We start from the raw sequence: 8,744 nt of genomic DNA on the forward strand, positions 1-8,744 counted from the left end.
GTGTGTGTGTGTGTGTGTGTGTGTGTGTGAGCGTGTGTGTGCTTGTTACTATTTATAGATTTGTTGATTATTAAGTATCTTGGCGACATACACAGAGACGAGACCTTGTACCGTTAAGTCAATATCCCATCGACTATAGGGCGACGAGGTAGCAGAATCGTTAGCACGTTGGGCGAATGCTTAGCAGTATTTCGTCTGCCGTTACGTTCTGAGTTCAAATTCGCCGAGGTCGACTTTACTTTCATCCTTTTGGGCTCGATTAAATAAGTACCAGTTACGCTCTGGGGTCGATGTAATCGACTTAATCCCCTTGTCTGTCCTTGTTTGTCCCCTCTATGTTTAGCCCCATGTGAGCAATAAAGAAATAAATATCCCATCGACTTGCCAAGTTGCAACAAGGGAAAGTTATACAATACACAGAGAAGAATCTATTGTATGTCTGGAGGACTAAATCTTATCAGGTAAAAGTTACTGTTCTGTCTGACTGATATTTATGATGAAGAAACAATAACGTTCATTGTTTTAAGGACAGATTGTGTAACGTATCTCAAATTCAATTTACTTATCGATTATTGTATAGACTTTCCTCAATAATTAATGTCTGAAATAGTTTTGATACCATCCAGTTCTTGCTTTGCTGTTTGCATCTCTATAATCTCACGTATTGTTTTATCAATTATTCCTCTGTAATTCCATGAAATGTTACGGAAATCGTCGTCTATCTTAATGAGGTTAGCCAATTTTCTAAACGTTATAATTACATTAATGTTTTTAATAGACACGAGGCCCCGGATTTATGCAACATTAATGATAAAGTTATATAACGTTTATGATTATTTGCATATGTATTTATTATAATTATTTCTACGTCTTCTGGGAACAATGTGTTTATGTATGAGGGGGGGGCGCATGCATGCGCGTGTGTGTTTGTACCCTTTCAGCTTCCGAGAAAAGGAAAAACGCTCCAGTGGCTCACGTGGTAATACTATAAGCAGCTTCAAGCTGAAGTTAGCGCGTGTTTATCACTCACAAAACATGACAACCAATGAGGGAAATATTAAAAATGTAGCTGTCTGTGACTCAGAAATGAGACAAGAACGTTTGGGTGTTCATAAAAATTTTTCATACTGTTTCATATTTTTGCCCACTGTGAAAAGATGTTGCGCAAAAGTTCAACCTGAAGCCTTCAGGGTCATCTTAGAATCTTGGCGACCTTCAGATCCGGGTTCCTGTTGAAGCTACTTATCTCTCATCAACATCAATTCCTTGCCAAGGATCAGAATGCAGTTTCTATATCAAAGCCTTGTTGGAAAAGTAACCAAGGTGAATAAGTTTATCATGAATTATCATATGTCATGAAAGCCATAGATGATATCAAAGCAAACTGAGTGGAAGTAAGCCAAAATTGCAGAAGAAACTATGGCATGAAGCATGCAATTGTTACCTGCACTATTACGAAGAAATAATAAGGCGGTGAACTGGCAGAGCCGTTAGCACGCTGGGCAAAGTGATTAGCGGTATTTCGTCCATCCTTACATTCTGAGTTCAAATTCTGCCGAGGTGGGCTTGGCCTTTCATCCTTTCGTGGTCGATAAAATAAAGCACTAGTTGAACACTGGGGTCGATGTAACTGACTTAAGCCCTCCCTCGAAATAACTGGACTTATGCCAAAATCTGATACCAATATTACGAAGGAATAGTACAACTGTCAAGAATGATATCGTTGAGTAGGGCAATGAATGGATAATGCAATATGTTGACAGAATTGGAGGAATTAATCGAGTCCTCTCTTGGTAAGAATTTGCCCATAGAAGAGCTACTGGAGTTATCACAGCAAGATATCTAAAATGTACCTGACGATTACAGTAGAGCTAGTAATTCCAGAAAGAATCCTTACAGCTTAGTTCTTCAGGTTCCCCAGTAACAGCATCACTAGTCTGCTGGAGATCATGAACCAGTTTAATGAAAATGAGCTTGATTGTGAACGCTATAGCAAAGCAAAGAGAAGTGTTCGGGACATGATATACTGCCATCGTGAATAGTATCGTGTGATCAACCTCGGGGAAACGTTAATGACATTAGATGAATTCTTCGAAAAGACCCCCGAAAGTCCACAGTCTGAACCCTCGTCTCAGGTATCACTTTCTTTGTCCTATTTCTCTCTACTGCTTTTCAACTAAATTAATATATATATATATATATAGCGTGTGAATGTATACGTGTTCCTTCATTATATATATTTATTATGACTCCATCTTTTATTAACATCATCTACATACTATATATAGGTGCAGGCTTGGCTGTAAGGTAAGAAGCTTGCTTCCTAGCTTCCTAACCACATGATTCTGGGTTCAGTTTCGCTGCGTAGCATCTTGGACAAGTGTCTCCTACTATAACTTCGGGCCAACCAAAGCCTTGTGAGTCGATTTGGTTGACGGAAACTAAAAGAAACCCGTCGTGTGTGTGTGTGTATATATATATATATATATATATATATATATATAAGGTATGATCAATAAATATCCGGACTGTAACGAAGCCAAAGCACGCAGAGTGAAACCCCTTGGTCCTGATTGACCTTGCTCTCTGCTGTGCATGCGCACTAACCTTTAACGTTCTAGTTCACTTCCACTGTTTACAGAAGTGCTTGGAAGGAACGTGTGTCGTGTGATTGTCGCATTGATCATACAGAGAAATTTGAACAGAGAATCTGCATCAAATTTTGCAGCGCAAAGTTGCAGAAAGTGTATGGAGAAGAATATATGAGCCGCACACAAGTGTACGAGTGGTTCAGACGTTTCCAAGATGGCCGAAAAAATGTCGATAGCGACGAACTTTCTGGGAGACCCGCAATCAGCAGAACTGAGAAAAAACATCGCCAATGTGCGTGCAACTGATTTACCATCCGTGAGTTATCAGAGGATGTGCAGATTAGTTACGGTTCAGTTCAGTCCATTATCACTGAAGATTTGAGTATGAGACGCGTCACACGTTACTTCCAAGCACTGCTGTAAACAGTAGAAGTGAGCTAGAACGTTGAAACTCTGTGTACATGCACAGCAGAGTTCAAGGGTCAATTTGTATCAAACGGCTTCGCGCTGCATGCTTTAGCGTCGTTACTATAGCAACAGTCCGGATACTTATTGATCAGACCATGTGTGTGTGTGTGTGTGCGTGTGCTTTTGTCTGAAAGGGAGAGAGAAGGAAAGAGAGTAAATAGTAGTAAATGAGGGTAGATGTATGTACGCACACAATATTCTCTCCCGGAGTATCGATCATTGACAAAGGTTCCTCAATCCCCAATTATGCGTGTGTGTGTGTGTGTACCTTAATATCGAACAATGAGAATGAGTAGTCAATACCACATTGGTGGATAAAAATTCTTTATTTATGGGTTAAGACTACAATTGACTTCATGTTAAGAGAGAAAATCAAGATGGAGAGGAGCACCGATGTTCCACGTGATAGACTTGATAACTGTTAAGAGATTTCTCTCTTAACAGGAAACTAATGGTAGTCTTAACCCATGAATAGAAAAAGTATGTATATATATATTTATAAATATAAATGCATACATGCATATGTACATATATACTTCTTGTGTGTGTGTGTGTATGTGTGTGTCCATGAAGAAGTGATGTACAGAATGACACACGCCAAAAATTCGTAATTAAAAATTCCCTGCTGGTTGGAGGAAAACCAACGATAATTGTCAGTGACCCTTAGAAGGAGCGGGGATATAATTCCAAGAATTTAAGAATTAGTTTAACAAAATTAATGTATATACTTAGAGGACACTTTACTCTTTGTTTGCAAGCAAATGAGACAGCTTCGGTGATGTTAGAGTTGGATTGGACTTCGGAGAAGTATACCATAGTCTGCTCGAGATGGCTTCGAAAATCTTTCGTGTTTGTCATTGAGTACATCATCCTTTAAGTAATTAATCTAAATTTATGCCTTTAGTCTACTTGAACTATTTCCTTTAGTTGTGCGTGTGTGCGTGTATGTATGTATGTATAAGCACGCCTATAAATGGATCAATTCATAGGCACCGCTGTACACAAATACATACATGTATGTGTATGTGCGTGTAAGTATGTATATTTACGTATAAGGCATTTGCAAATATTTATAAAATATTATTTTTATCTAATAAGCAAACTTTGTTTTTTTTGTTTTGTTTTGTTCTATAAATTGATTAATTCATCGTTAAAAAAAGATGTCTTAAAGCTAACTAATATAATTATCAATCTTCTGAAAATGTTTCTTTTAAACAGCTACACATTTAAACCAGCACCATTGTAATTAATTCAATGAAATCAGCTTCTCTGTTATTTCATTTACCAAATGTATGAAAATTTCATAAAATCGAATACATAGTTCTCCTTTCTGGTTTAACTGAAAATGAACGTGTTTTTTAAAGATTGTTTTGTATTTGCGGAGTTTACTATATAAACACACACTTCATATTACTTTATATTATCTTATAACACATTGTTATCTGCAGTTAGTATCTAAATTGATAAAAAAAAAAAAAGAACTGATTTCACAAGTGCTAAATTACGCATGAATAACCTTTTTCGAGCAGCAGACCGCATGAGCTATTGCTCATCATGAATAGTATGCCATTTTGAAGGTCAAAAATGACGCATGCCGCCTGTGGCTTGCCAATTTCCCATGACCATTTTAAATCGTAACCAGTTCTTTCTTCTTGTAAAATTATCCATCCCAATGTAGCAATATAGTATCTTATGTAAACGAGTTCTCAGGACAGTTTAGGAGCCAGAGATACAAAATGTAACTCACTCTCCAGTAAATATATTCTGTGTAAACACCCTTTTGACACACATAAGACAATAACGAGGCTATATAATGGATTGATATTACTTATCTGCCAGTGGTTAAGCGGAAGTTGACGTACTTAATGTCCTGAGTTGAAAACATTAATTAAATTACATTCATAATGAAGAGAAAAATGAATTATTAATTCTCCAGAAACGGGAAATAGACACTCAGCATCAGTGACTACTACTACAACATTTTGATCGCATCCTTTCATTATAACATTGGTTTCAGATTTTGGCACGAGGCCAGCAAGTTCGGGTGGTGAGGAGTAAGTCAATTATATCGACCCAGTGCTCAACTGGTATTTATTTTATCGACCCCAAAAGGATGAAAAACAAAGTTCACCTTGACTGATAAAGCTTAGATATGTTCTACGTGAACAGTTATTGTTTATCATTCCCAACACTAAAAGTCAATGTAATTGGATAACTGACCAGAAATTTCCAACAAATCTTGTCATCTGCTCTAAATACAATAGCCATAAAAAGGATTAAAATTTCATATCTTTGAACAGATTTAGCTGCTCTCGGTGAAAGATAGCTCTTTAGCAGAGTCAGGTTAATTTCTTCTAAATTTACTCTAACGAAGTCTGAAATGATTGTTTTGAGATATCTGGAATTAATATCACTGTAACCTCGGAAAAGGTTGAAGTTGTCAATGCGTGATAGGTTTTTTTGAGTTAATGTTTGCTGTTTGAGAGACGGAATTATGCTAAATATTTGATAATACCTGTGATTGTGAAAAATGTTTTTGTTGCAAAAGTAAGATTTGTTCTAATATTACAACCAAAGGGTAGAATTGTACCATATTTAGTGTTTAAATTATGTGTGGATGTGGGACTTGTTATGTTTGTTATTTAACAAATTTTATGTTTCAGTGCGTCATTCTAATATTTAAGGAGATCTGGTGGAAAGAAACACTATATGAGGATATAGTTGACAAGAGTATGGTGATATTTTCAACTAGCTCCTTGAATGAAAGCAGATGGTTGCTTGGTGCTTTTGCCGACTTGTAGAAGTCTTTCATTGAAAGTTTTGAAAGGTGTGTCACTGTCGATATCTAGGTTTAATATAAAATCAAGGAAATTAACTGTATTTAGGTATGCATTTATTATAATTTGTTTAGACTAAGTTCTATTAAATTATCGCTGAGATTTTTCCTAACATTGATTAATTAGGTACCGTTCATATTTTATGATATTATAAGATCATTATCGCAAAATAAACCACATAGGAGGTTACTGAATTTCGTGTATATGTTTAGTATGTAGAGTCCTATGATTTTACAAATATCGGCTGATTCTTTGTCATCCACCAAAGGTATTTAGAAGGAAAGCATGCATTATAGTCTGGCATGTATTATATTCTTGATTACCTGCTTGTGATGTAATTTTCTGCGAAGGTAAATACTTTAAAAGGAGGGGCTTAGTTATTGAGTAGTAGAGTTCTAGAATGTAAAACTGAGTAAATTTGTGCAGGTATTTTCTGTCAATATTGGTGGCCCGTTTCTAAGGCAGCGAGCCGTTCAAAATGCTTAGCAGTATTTCGCTCGGCTCTAACGCTCTGAATTTAAATTCTACTGAGGTCAACTTTACCTTTCATCTTCTCGGGGTCGATAAAATAAGAACCAGTTGAACACTGGGGTCAATGTAATCGACTTATCCCTCCCTCAAATTTGCTGGTGTTGTGCCAAAATGTGAAATCAATATTGCTTTGTTTATATATATATTTCTACATAGCAACAAAGAATATCTTCAAGAATTTTCTTGTTCACCACTTCTCAGTCAAGGTGGTTCTGTAAATAACACTCTTCCGTATAAAACCATCACATTTACTGCCAGTTCCATGTTGTATATACGCAACAAAAAAGATCTGATTTCTCATATCACCTTACCTGTCTCACACTATGCACACAGAAGTGAGAAAAATTTTCCGATTATTTCAATCCAACAAGGCCAACGTCTCTTGCGGCGCATTTTCTGTTGCCCTTAAGCCGTCCATGTCAGGATTATTTTCTCTCCTCACCAAACTCTGAAGAAGTATTTACACCAATTTATGGAAACGTGGTGAGTTATTATTTTTTAAAAAATTTTATCCTTTCTCAGTGACAACTAGCAGTTTTTGTGCAGCTAATTCTACTAGAGACTTCCACTCTGGCATAACAAATAGCGATGTCTTTCCATTAGAAACTTCAGTAAAAACTAACTCTGCATAAAATGGCCATTTAGTTGATCAGCAGAGACCCACTCGTCATCATACTTTATTAGTAACCCAATTAAACCAAAGACGAAATCCTTTTGAAGACCATTCGGCCCAGTAGAAATCTTCAAATTACACCCTGCTGTCTTAAAAAGGAAGAACATATAGACAGTGATGACCAAGGTACACAAAAAGACACGGTAGTCACAGCTAAAAAGCTTTTATTATATGACTGTTGGATCAAGATGATCTGGGAGCTAAACAACAACATCAAAAATAAAACCAACAAATCCAGAGGCGCATTGTTTCTTCTCAATGTGTTTTCAATCGCTACTTCAGTTATTTCTGCTCCTCTGAAGTGTTAACCAGCATTCTATCTCTGCTCCAAGTCCTCTGGTAAACCCACTTTGTATCAAATACATCAATTTCACTGATATAAGATGGCCTTCAAGGACCAAAATGCCGATTCTCTTTCTCCATTTTAGTAACAATTATAAATTGTGTTCTTTTCTCTCTCTCTCGGACATTTTTACTCTTTCTTAAATTCAATTATACAACTTTGTGACTGTCTTTTTATTAAATACATTAAGAGGAGCAGCATTGCGCATTGACATTGTAGGTTCCTCTTAACTATGACGCACAAATAAATGGGTGAGGTTTTATGTGGTTAATGTTCTGCTTAAACTTTTGAATGTCAGAGAAAAGGCGAAAACACATGCTTGATAGATTTCCGACTCAATATAGAAACGACCTATTACAAATAATCCAGCAGAAAATAAGTCGGATATATGACTTTATTCCCAACTTGTAAATAAAAACATTTTTCTAAATACTATATGTAACTATTCCTAATCACATTGTTTTTATTTACAACTAAATATTGTCCTATTTCTGTGTCTTGTAATCGATCTTTTAGGTAGAACACATGATTTAATATTTTAAGTCAATGTTCAGAGCCGCCAAAACAAATGGAAGAATAATGATGCTTTCAAATTTTGACACGAGGCCAGCAATTTCAGGGGAAGTAGTAAATCAATTACGTCGACCCAAGTGCTCGGCTGGTACTTATTTTATCGACCTCTTCACAAGTTAACAATTCTTGGATAGTGCCATACAATCCATATCTGACAGTAAAATACAACACCCACATCAACGTCGAGGTTGTACACTCTGTCCAAGAAGTGAAGTACTTATACAAATACATCACAAAAGGACAAGATCGAATCATCTTCTCAACATCGGAAACAGGACAGACAATTCTCACATTAAACGAAATAGAAAACTTCGTAAACGCTCGATACATCTCTTTAAATGAAGCATTCTGGAAGGTGTATGGATTTTACATACACCAAAAGTATCCTACAGTCGAAAAGCTACCCTGTCATTTACCTAACGAGCAGACTGCACGATTCGACTCGACTTCTGTCGCTGCGGCCGTGGAACGCGGACTACCGATAACTAAACTGACAGCTTATTTTCAAGCAAACAAACACGACGAAAAAGACCGACAGATTTTATACCAAGATTTTCCTAAATATTACATCTGGAACAATAAAACCAAGTCGTGGCAAAAACGAAAACGAGATACAACAGATGATAATACATACTGCTGTTATGATTTTCCTCCCTCATTTTATGCCTCCATCGTAGGTGGGTAGGTTTGCTAGTAATAATAATAATAATAATAATAATAATAATAAT

This window comes from Octopus bimaculoides, chromosome 15 (assembly GCF_001194135.2).
Source record: "Octopus bimaculoides isolate UCB-OBI-ISO-001 chromosome 15, ASM119413v2, whole genome shotgun sequence".
In the NCBI taxonomy this organism is placed as follows: Eukaryota; Metazoa; Mollusca; class Cephalopoda; order Octopoda; family Octopodidae; genus Octopus; species Octopus bimaculoides.